The 10,936-nt window shown below is 35.3% G+C and overlaps 1 protein-coding gene across 5 annotated transcripts in view; it reads left to right on the top strand.

Annotated features, from left to right (window-relative positions):
- Positions 1–2,586: 2,586 nt before the first annotated feature.
- LOC116298546 (zinc finger MIZ domain-containing protein 1) overlaps positions 2,587–10,936 on the top strand; it is a 44,398-nt gene continuing 36,048 nt past the window's right edge. The window contains exon 1 of one of the 5 annotated variants that reach the window (XM_031707052.2): positions 2,587–2,774. The gene's annotated coding sequence lies outside the window, so the exon portion shown is untranslated. Of the gene's footprint in view, positions 2,775–7,462; positions 7,479–7,524; positions 7,597–10,475; positions 10,523–10,936 lie in introns of those variants that run through there. The other 4 variants (XM_031707054.2, XM_031707049.2, XM_031707056.2 and 1 more) reach the window with 4 other exon arrangements.

Raw genomic sequence — 10,936 nt, 5'->3', positions numbered from 1 at the left:
TCAAATTATCTCTTTTGTTCAGTACAGCCTTCTAGATCGATTGATGAATTGTTTCTATCAAGAGAATTTGAAGTAAGAGAGCACATCCCTGTGCCCCATGAAAGTTTTTTGAAAATCTATTTTTAGCTCCGCGCGCAAGCCTGAGCTATTTTTAGCATGCGATTCCTGATTGGTCAGAGTTGTAGTCACTTCAATGTAAGAGAAAAATGTTTGTTTCCGACAAGAAAAATGTCTTCAAAATCAGTAAAAAGTTAAAATTAAACTATCCTGTATTCTTCATAGACGAATTAAACATTAAACTTAACAATTGATGTAAAAGACATCGAAAAAGACCAAATCAGGATGGTTTTCAGTATACGAACAGCTACTAAAACAGCGAGACGCCAGGGAAGGAAACAGCGATGAAAAATTAAAATGCGATGAAAATAGCGAAGAACCTACAGTGAAAACAGCGAAAAAAGCATTTATCCGCGTAGCGTTTTCGATAGTAAATAGAGTTTAAATTCGAGTGATTAAGAAGATGATGAACAAGACGGGTATTTTGTTTCACACACGAATAAGAACAAACCTATTTGCATCGAAATGTACTGAAGAAAAATTACTGTTATCACCGAGAAAAAAAACTACGAAAGGCACTGAAATGATTTTCCATATGTTTAGCTTGCCAAAATACGGTATACCACTTTATGCAAAAGACATTCCTTTGAGAAAAGTTGAATTAATTAACAAGTTTGACTGTTAACACTAGAACTTTCTTTCATATTTTTCACCTTGAATTTTTGCTCTGCCTCAACGTTCAGGTATTTTTCATAACTTTTCAACTTCTAAAGTCCCAACAGACAAAAGAAATACAATCACAATATCGGCCAGATACAAAAAGCGAATCAAACTTAGTATTTGAGGATTCAAACTAATAAAAAAGAGATTATTTTTACCTGATTGAAGGGCATTTTACTTGCCATTTTTTCCCGCCAGATGCTCTCAGTTCGGCGTATTTGTGCCTTTATGTTTAATTCTTCTATTCCGAGCAGCTTGACTGTTTTCGGCTATATTAAAACCTCTTCTTTTCTTCTTTTTACTGGTAAACAACTGATTCCAACAGTAAATTCTAAATTTTCTCTCAAGCTTAAAATTTTGTGAACTTTTGACTCATTGAATTCAACAAGTTTGTTCATCGAAAATTCTCTTTCTTCTGTACCTTCATTTTAGATGTCCATAAGATACCTTGTCATTTTGAAAACATTGAAGTTCAAGTCAGAAGTAAGTGTTCTTAGAATACAGCAATATATACAGTATTTCAGTTTAGGTGGAGAATTCTCGACAATTTACAGTCTCATCTATAACAGCAATCAACTCCCGCCAAAAAATGAGTCTCAATCGAGCGACCATTATTTTGATTTAAAAACAAGCTTGAATGATGTTGCCTCAGCTGAGTATTTTTTACATTTGCTGTTTATGGATTCCTTCAAAAACCTTTCAGGAGTTTCTCAAGGAATTCCTCTAAACACATTTTCTTGAAAGTTGAATAAAGTTTGGCTTGTCAACTGCATGAAGATTGTTTTGTCACTGTCGATCTCTTGTGTACCCATGACGTCACTACAATCTGACCAATCAGGAATCGCATGCTAAAAATAGCTCAGGCTTGCGCGCGGAGCTAAAAATAGATTTTCAAAAAACTTTCATGGAGCACAGGGATGTGCTCTCTTACTTCATATTCTCTTGAAATAAACAATTCATCAATCGACCTAGAAGTCTGTACCGAACAAGAGAAACTGGCTACCATAGTTGCTGACATATTTTGCGGCTAGTAATTGACTTTTTACCTTGGGCACAATCAGTTTCTAATTTCTGACCACGTGTCATTCCCTTGTTGGCTTGAGAAGAAACGTAAATTGACTGGGTTATATGAAAACTTTTTAACTTTACCTATCTTTTCTGTTTTGAATGTTGACTTTTTTTTCTTCCTGTGATGAAAAGACAAGTTTTCATATTTATTATGTTAGACTTTTGCAACGTATTTTTTCCGAATTCTCAGCTACTGATTTAGAGTTTATTTAGAATTTAAACGCGCCTAGTCAAGCATAGTAATAAGGCCTTATATTGCTAGTTTGACACGTTTAGGAAGTCATTGTAAGCGATAGGATCCGAGTCGAGGCTCCGGGGAAAGAAAAAATAATTACGATCACGTTATTGTTTTACCCGGAGCATCGACTTGAAATATTATGTTTTGACCACTGATGCTCAACACGAGTATCAAAAGTTGGATATTATTCTGTACCCCCCACAAAAAAAAACTTTGCGTGTGTATGTGTATGTGTTTCTAGCTCCGTAACTTTTTCAATTAAACATATTTTAATGTTTCCAATTTTGACTTTCCTTTCTTTTCTATGACTAAAAGAGCAGTTTTCATATTGGTTTTTTTTTTTTTTCAAATTCGCAGGCAACTTAGAGTTTAGTTAAAATTTAATCGCGCCTAGTCAAGCATAGTACTGAGACCTTATTGATATTTTGACATGTTCAGGAAGTCCTTGTGATCTATAGGAACTGAGAGGCGAATCAAACTCTGAATGAACCAACTCTTCTTATTCGTAGAGTTTCAAGGACAAAGGAAGGCAATCGAAATGTAAAAGACCTAACAGTGCGTTTTACAAGAGGAGAAATAAATTTTCGAAGCAGTGAGGCTATGAAGAAATCGTAGAAGATTATAACAGCTAGTTGATTGAGCACTCGATTGATTTCTAGCGACCCAAGGGATAAACAGTTCTTAAACAGAGGTGAGTATATCTTTGCTTTTATAATTTTCCCGCTCAAATTTTCCGAACCAAATGCAAAGATAGATTGAATGAAACACTTTGGAGTAGGCTAGTAATTCACCGGCTAAACGTACTTGTGATGTCTGCTACTAAGATCCACTAATGTACCAAATGTACTCAAGAAATTTGATACCCCTTTGTTGATATACTTCGTGTAACATCAAAATATATTTTATACTCTGTACTCAAACAAATGCACAAACTCTCTAGCCTTTATTTAGCGATTTAAAAAATTTGTAATTCGCTTACTTCTATAAGTATATACTTGTCTATTTGGGTAAAGAAAATATAATATTGTGTAATAAGGCTTGTAGTATGGAATCCACTTATTTACATAAGATAGGGTAGAGTTAATGAATTTAACTTTGCCGCCTCTCTGTAGAGGTATTGGGCGGTAACTAGAACTAAACACCCACTCAGATAGAGCTGTATTTCTCTTAGTTATCCCGATATTCAGTGCGCTGTAGTCTTACCTATGCGTACAAAGCTCTCATCCTTCCGTTTGTATCAAAACACTCGCATTCTTTAGGAAAATATATTTGTTTATTCTAATAAGGATTGAAATAATTACTTCTGTTATAACGAGGTTTTTCAGAACAGTTCTTTTATTGTTACCTTTATCTTAACTCGAGTTTGATAAAATTATTTCTAGCTTTCGATGTTTGCTTATTTTTTCGGGGTCAACGAAGTTAACAAATAAGTCTAATGACAGCATCTGTTACAAAGTTTGAAAACCATTCTTAAATTTTCCCGAAAAACGACCTCTAAAATAATTTCTTTTAGTAGCAGACGTATTCTCTAATTACCAAAAATTATGCATTTAGCATTTTCTGTCCTTAAAGCAAGGATAAGAAAGTTTTATTTGCAAATTGTTTCTGTTTAGTCTGGTTTTTATCCCACCGTATAAAACCGGAAACCCTGTGACAAGTCATACTACAACCTGTGTTGTTGTTCACGAATTCAAAGGCTCAAAATAGCCGGACCTAACTCTTCCACAATTCTAATTCTGCAAACTTTTGTGGAGCTTGCTTTATATTTGTGTCTTATGCAAGCTGAATCGAGAAAAACAGGAGTTAAAGTTAACTTCTACTGTAAAGATTGAAAGGTTTCTCGTTTCCTGTACGTAGAACAAAAAGGAAATGCCGAACAAGTTTCTACACAATAAAAGCAACCCCAGCCACGTGGTACTGCTAGTGTTACCACGGCGACGGTAACGGACATCCTTGACGTCATTGATCAGGTCGCGGTTTGGTCGCAGTCGATTTAACTACTAGTCTCCCTCATTTAAATTTTTTAATCCATTTTTGACTTTCATATCTTAGTCGAGGGAAAACAGAATACCGTGAACACGAGAAAGGTTCGATCTTCCGCTACGCGTTACTAACTGAACAGTTCATTCACGGTCCATTTTATTACTATCCTTAATCGTTGAAGTGCGAGGCCTCGGAGTTAGATGTCTTGTTCACTGACTAGCATTTCAACGCCCGTCAATCAAAGAACTGAAATAAAAAACACAATATCTTGAGGGAAATTTTGGGACTGAATTAAAGATTCCAGAAAATTAGAGGATTAAAATCTTGAATTCAATCTCAAATCTCCTCCAAGATATTGGGTTTTTATTTTTTTGATTGACGGTCGTCGAAATGCTAGTCGGCGAATGAGACATCAAACTTCGAGGGTCGCACTTCAACGATAATGGTAGTAAGGTAGATTCATTATAATATCACATATCTCAATAATTACGCAGACCAAGAAGAGGCAATATTACTTGATTGCTTACTATTGTATCGGATTGCAGGTACCATTTTCCAACTTTTTCGCTCAGTGCGAGCGCATGGTTCTTAGTGACTTTCAGAAACAATGGTTCTTTCATGTTCGTCTTCCCTTTTCGCGTCATTTCTCAAAGTCACTCTACTCAGTAAACAAGCATAAACAAGCCTCCCTAATACGACCAGGCCATCTATCTTTACCAGTCATATTTGTACATATATTAACAAAATTATTAACAATGATATGAAATGAAGCCATGCGTGAGAGGACCCGGACGTGTACGTAGACAGAAGGAAGTCACTGCATAAGCAGGTGCTACATGAGGGTTGCCATATCAACGTCACAAAGTGAAAGACATATTGCCTCACAAACACATTACCAGGAGCCTCCACCTGGGATGCATATGTATGCTAGATTCAGGAGCAGTTTGTGGAATTAATTACTTGCGAAACTGCTTCGAAATTCCTGATACATCTAGTATCTGGGCACATTGTTTGTTATTCGTTGACAAAGCCAAGGCATTTGTACCTATGCTCCACAGACACAGTATTGGTGATGGATGCTCCTAGTAATGGGCTCCTGATGTGGGGATATGCTGGCTCACAGACCCAGTATGGGAGATGGATGCTCCTAATAATGGGCTCCTGATCTGGGAATATGCTGGTACCCAGATCCAGTATGGGATCGAGATGCATTCTTCTAGTAATGGGCCCCTGATCTGGGATGATAATGATGGATTATGTAACAGAGGTTTTCGCGGGTTGTCATTGGAATTACATGAATGGACATGTACACAAATGATTTCCTGAATTAGGATCCGTTGATCAGGCGACACTTTCGACCGTTGATCGCAAAGCTAAGGAATTCGCTCAGTTGTTATGTAGAAAATTCCGCTTTGCCTAAGCAGGTGTCGTGTGAACAGAAAATTATACCATGTTCAGAGTGAAAATAAAAGCCTTGATCAAATAGTTTGGTACACACCAAATATGTTGTTTCCAAAAAGTTTGAATTGGAAATAGTTATCAAAAGTAAACATACGACTAAAACGAAATGGCAAAATCAACGAAATCCAGTGTTTTTTTAACACGAAAGCAAGCTACGATGAGAAGATAACATTAGCTATTTAGAAAGATGGGAAATTAAAACAAATTACAAAAATGAATCTTGTAAAATCTCATCATATTTTAGGCTCAGTTTGATTTGATTGGCATCCGGTATACGGTTGATCAGGTGTTCACCTCATATCCTGATCCACTTCCTGAGTTACTCATAGCCAACGTGTATAAGCACGACATAAACGGATGCCAAGTCATGTGACATTTGTACACACCAGAACAGGACTTATAATGAATACAATTAATGTACGCGCATGCGTCAAATTGTGCAAGAAAACAAATATGGCCTTTGGAAAATTTCGCAACACGAAAATTGACCTCGAGGCTTGCAGGGAAAAGCATTCAGTCCAAACTTTACAAAAATTTTACGTACGATAAAAAATTTAATTTATTGTTTAACATTGGTTAATAGATTAAAACACAAATATTTATTAACTTTCAAAAAATGAGCTTAATTTCCTCTGCACTTATTTAGGTTTTTAATGCTAGAAAGTAGAAAGTTATAGCCATATGAATTTCAAAAATCTAAAGGCGCGATGACATGGAGCAATTTTCTCTGCAACTTGTGCTGCAACAGCGTTGCGACACAAGTTGCAAGAGTGTCTGCACGGTGCAAAAAGTAGAAACGACTTATACTTTTCGCCAAAAGCTGCTGCAACTTTTCACGCAACATTTTTCAAATTGTGCTGTAGGTAACACGCTGCAATGTTCCATGCAACTTGTGTCGCAACGCTGTTGCAGCACAAGTTGCAGAGAAAATTGCTTCGCGTACTCGCGCCATAAGAATGGAATCAAGAATATAAATGATGGGATGGAAAAAAAGATCCAATATTTTCTTATAGTGTCTTTTTAGAAAATGTGTTATGGCTTACTTACTATATTACATACTTTTCTTGAAAAACTTGAAGCATAGATCAATTACTTCCTAGACTTAACGTCAGCTTTTCTGCATGCCTGAACCTTTCCAATGTATACGAAACTTCCTTGGAGGGCTAGTACTGAACAACCTGGCAAAGAAATATCTCAACATAACTACTTAAAATTTAAGTAGAAATTAAGTAGAATTTGTGTTTCGTATGTGGAAATTATACTTTTTTCAGTAGTTGAAATGATCAGAAATAGTTTTAATTGCGCAGAAAATGGAAATATATTTTCTCCTTATACTTTATCAGAATCATGAATACTTGAATGCGAAGTTTAAACATATTATTAACTATGGTTTAGAAACTAAATACTGTGTGCTATGGAAATACACGAACATCAACGCAGAGACCTAGTTAAGCTCTAACTCATGTATAATGCGTAAAGAATGCCAAAAACTTCTAAGACTCCCTCGAAGACAGCCATCACGCACTGTCTTTCAAAAACTTTTCTGTTGCTTAGTTGAGAGTGAAATTTATTTGAATGAAAAGGTGTAAAAAATTTAGCCAAGGTATGATTAATAACCAAGTTTAATGACGTATATTTTATGTACAAAAAAGAAAGAACACAGAAACAAAACAGCATTTCCTGTATGCAAATCTACCTACCAACTAATCTGTTGTCTTTCCATGCAACGTTGAATCCAAATTCGCTTAACGCTTTCCCGAACACATCAATGGCTTACTCATTAAAGCCATTGTTTATCGACGGCCAATTCAATAGAACTGTCAATCACAACTTCAAAAATACTACAGTCATTGAGTTTTAACACAGTGGGAGGAGAAGTTAGTTGTGTCTTGGTTAACTTAGCTAGAAGATGTCAAGGTTGCAATATGAACTGAGATGATCAAAAGTGAAGGTTAGTAGTGATAAACAAATGAGTTTGGACATGCATGTGCGACAATAAATTGACAAACAACGCCGTTTATAACTGCAACCTTTTCTTTCGCGTTTCTGGCTTAATTAAAACCGTGCATGTAAGTTATTTTACATTTTACCATCTTAATTTTATGCTAGATAACTTAACTATTAAAATAAGTTATTTTGAATTCAACATTTAGCATACTTTATGAAAGTCAGCAAATTTATAATTCCTAACTGTTCATTTGCTAGTTTTGAAACGGAACTTTCAACTTGAGAAAATTTTCACTGACTTTGTTTTTGTTTACACCGAAGTTATTTGAATCAAGAAAAGTCAAAAACTATAAATATTTACACATTCGACTTGTTAGCTACTTTTAGAAACTTTGGTAAACTTTTTGGGTTAACGAGCAAGAAACAAACAAACGTCATCAAATTTTTTGAGCCGTGATCATAATATAAAGTAAAATTGTTTCTTCGTAAGGAGATTGGCCAGGCTAATTTGTTTACGAATCATTGTCATACAAAATCGAGATATCTATTTCAGACGACTAACCTGAATGTAATATACGTTTAGGTAAGGTTTTGGGTTTGGGTATATAGTTAGTGCGGTTTTGGGTTTACAAGTCAGTCCATGGGTATATGTGAGTATAAATGTTGGATGGATTTTTGAGTATGTGGGTATATAGGTGTGGGTATATGAGTTTGAGTATGTGGGTGCGTAGGTATGAACTTGAGTATGTGTGTATGTAGTTGTGGGTATAAGTATGTGGATATATAGGTGTGGGTATGAGTATTCATACTTATATACCCACATACTCATACCCCACCTATATAACCACATACTCATACCCACACCTATATATCCACTTATTTCTCAATTCTTTGTTATTCACAAGGCTTAATTTTTGTTATAACCCTCATTATAAATGCAATGTCAATATATAGTTATTAACCCGGTTAATAACTATATATAGACCTTTCGCATTTGTAATGAGCAACATTTGATGGAAAACCTTCTCAATTGATAAACAAAATACTTAATTACCTCGAACGTCGTCGCCTGCGGCCCTCGGAATGTATATGGCTTATTGCCTCCGTTCTCGGTAATTAACTCTTACGTAAGTGGGTATATAGGAGTCCCTAATTGTGAGTATATGAGTAGGTTATGAGGATATATAATTATAATGATATATATAATTTGGGTATGAATATGTGAGTATATATATATATATATATATATATATGAGTATGAGTATGAGTATGAGCATGTGTGTATGTAGCTATAAGTATGCGGGTATCCTCTTGTTGTAATGGTGCCTGCTTGGTGCGCTAGTCTGTGACACAGGTGTAAGATATATAAATAAATAGATAAATCGTTCTTGCTTTGCAAGGCTAAAGAACCCGTGGCCCTCGTTCCATGATCGAATTAGAATTTAGAAGTTATTTTTTGCGTAGGGAGGAAAACCGGAGAACCCGAAGAAAACCCCTCGAAGCACAGGAGAGAACCAACTAGAAACTCGCTCTACTCACAAATGATCCACAATCACATGGGCGTTGAGGACAAAGTTATCTCTCAACTTCAATTGTGACTATTTCAGTCTAGTATTCATTTACTTTTCTCTTTTTTCTGTCCGTCTGTTTGTCTGTCTGTCTGTACTGTCTATCATTCCTTCACCTGCTAAATGACTTGCACAATTAGGAATCCCGGATACAGAGCGATCCGTCCCGTATCATTAACAAGACAAAAGATGTAGGCGATTGCTTCTCACACTTCACTGAATGGAGCACGGAAAAAGCTCTTTTAATTTATTTGTCTCATTATATAGCTAGTATTCTTTTTCGGTATTGAATTTATTTACGCAAAAAGAAAGACGGTCGCAGGATCTAGCAGCACTTTTTGCGCGCGGATGGCGTCAGCACTGTGCTTCGTTCACTAATAAAGCACAGTTTTCGACCAATCAGTGCGCGCGTACTATCCAAACTATAATATATATATCTATATAATATGGTTGCATGCTATTGGGTATGGACATTTCAGTGCATTGATCATAATCAAAAATAAAAATGCAAAAGTGATGTGGGATTAAATGAGCGGGTGAAAACTATTTTCGATTCATCTATCCAATTTTGTGGAAAAGTTTTATTTTTTCGTGCTAAAGAAGCCTAGCTTAAACTAGCCCTCATTCATTAGCACCTAGTTTGGAAATGACTGTAAATAATAAACTTACAATTGAATGTTCACTTAGTTACCTTAGTATTCCGTCTTACTCTTATGTACTGCCTTTTAAATGTTTTATTCCCAGGCTATAGAATTAAAAATTTGGTTGAAAACAATTTTATAACGTTCATGTTTCTCATCTGTTCCTAACCAAACACAGGACAAGTCAGTTCACTAAAGATAATTTGGTTAACACCAACTAAGATGACTTCTTAGCAAAGATAATGTTAGTTTTAATCAAATAAATAATAATAATAATAATAATATTTATTGACGTGAGGATCCAATTTATATTTTTAACTCCAAACAGGTTTTTTCTTCAGTTTTTGAAGTTTACTGTCATTTTTTTAAAAATTTGCATATTTTTGAGTTTGTCTAATTTGTTTGTGTACAAAGTGTTACGTACGTTGTTGTTTCTTAGTATTACATTCAGAAAATGAATAGCTTTTATAATTTCAGGAGTCAAGAGACTAATTCTATAAAACACACATTTTAAATTCTGATATTTTTCTAAAGTTTATAAATTCAAGTTGGTTTTTGTGGGTGGATTTTTTTATTCTTCTTCATTGATATAAAAATGACTCGAACCTATGCGAAAACACACTTAAAACAAAGCTTCCCTCACTAGATCATTAAATATGGCATTTTTCTCTCTTCCAAGTGTTACCCCCGCAACATAGACAACTGCGCATGCGTGCTAACGATTCGATCGAATTCGCCCGCCCCTAGAATTAGAATAAAACAAGATCATTTGTAACCTATACATTTCTCTACCATCTGGAGTCATAGACCAGCAGCCTTTCAAAGATCGTCGTATTATTGTAAGTCTTTTCTAAGCTTTATTCGATTTTCCCGCCATTTTGGCGGTTACATTGATGAGAGGGGGCGGCCGCGTCTTTTCGATTTTGCAGCTCCATGCTGCTTTCTAAATTGACAAAGAGCAGTTAACTTTTTGAAGGTACCTTTTTCCCGCTCAAAAATTCACTTTGAAATATGCATTTTTTAGGAGTATCAAGAATAGGATAATTTACAGACTATGCGAATGAAGTTCCCTCTTTTATATTTCATGTTTTTGAAAAGGCTTAAAAGGATTTTGAGTTGCTAGGATTTGGCTTTGTTCGTTTTCCATTTTCATTGCTTCTGCGAAAATCTATTTAAATTCGCTCAGCAAAACGATCTCGCTAGTGCTTCAATTAAAACATGCACGGCACACAACTGAAAGAAATATTTTAAAA

Source organism: Actinia tenebrosa, unplaced genomic scaffold (genome assembly GCF_029948245.1).
Source record: "Actinia tenebrosa isolate PJP-AT-01 unplaced genomic scaffold, QUT_ActTen_1.0 PGA_scaffold16__25_contigs__length_10494907, whole genome shotgun sequence".
Classification (NCBI taxonomy): Eukaryota; Metazoa; Cnidaria; class Anthozoa; order Actiniaria; family Actiniidae; genus Actinia; species Actinia tenebrosa.
Note: the sequence above shows the minus strand (reverse complement) of the source record. Positions and strands in the feature narration are given on the sequence as shown.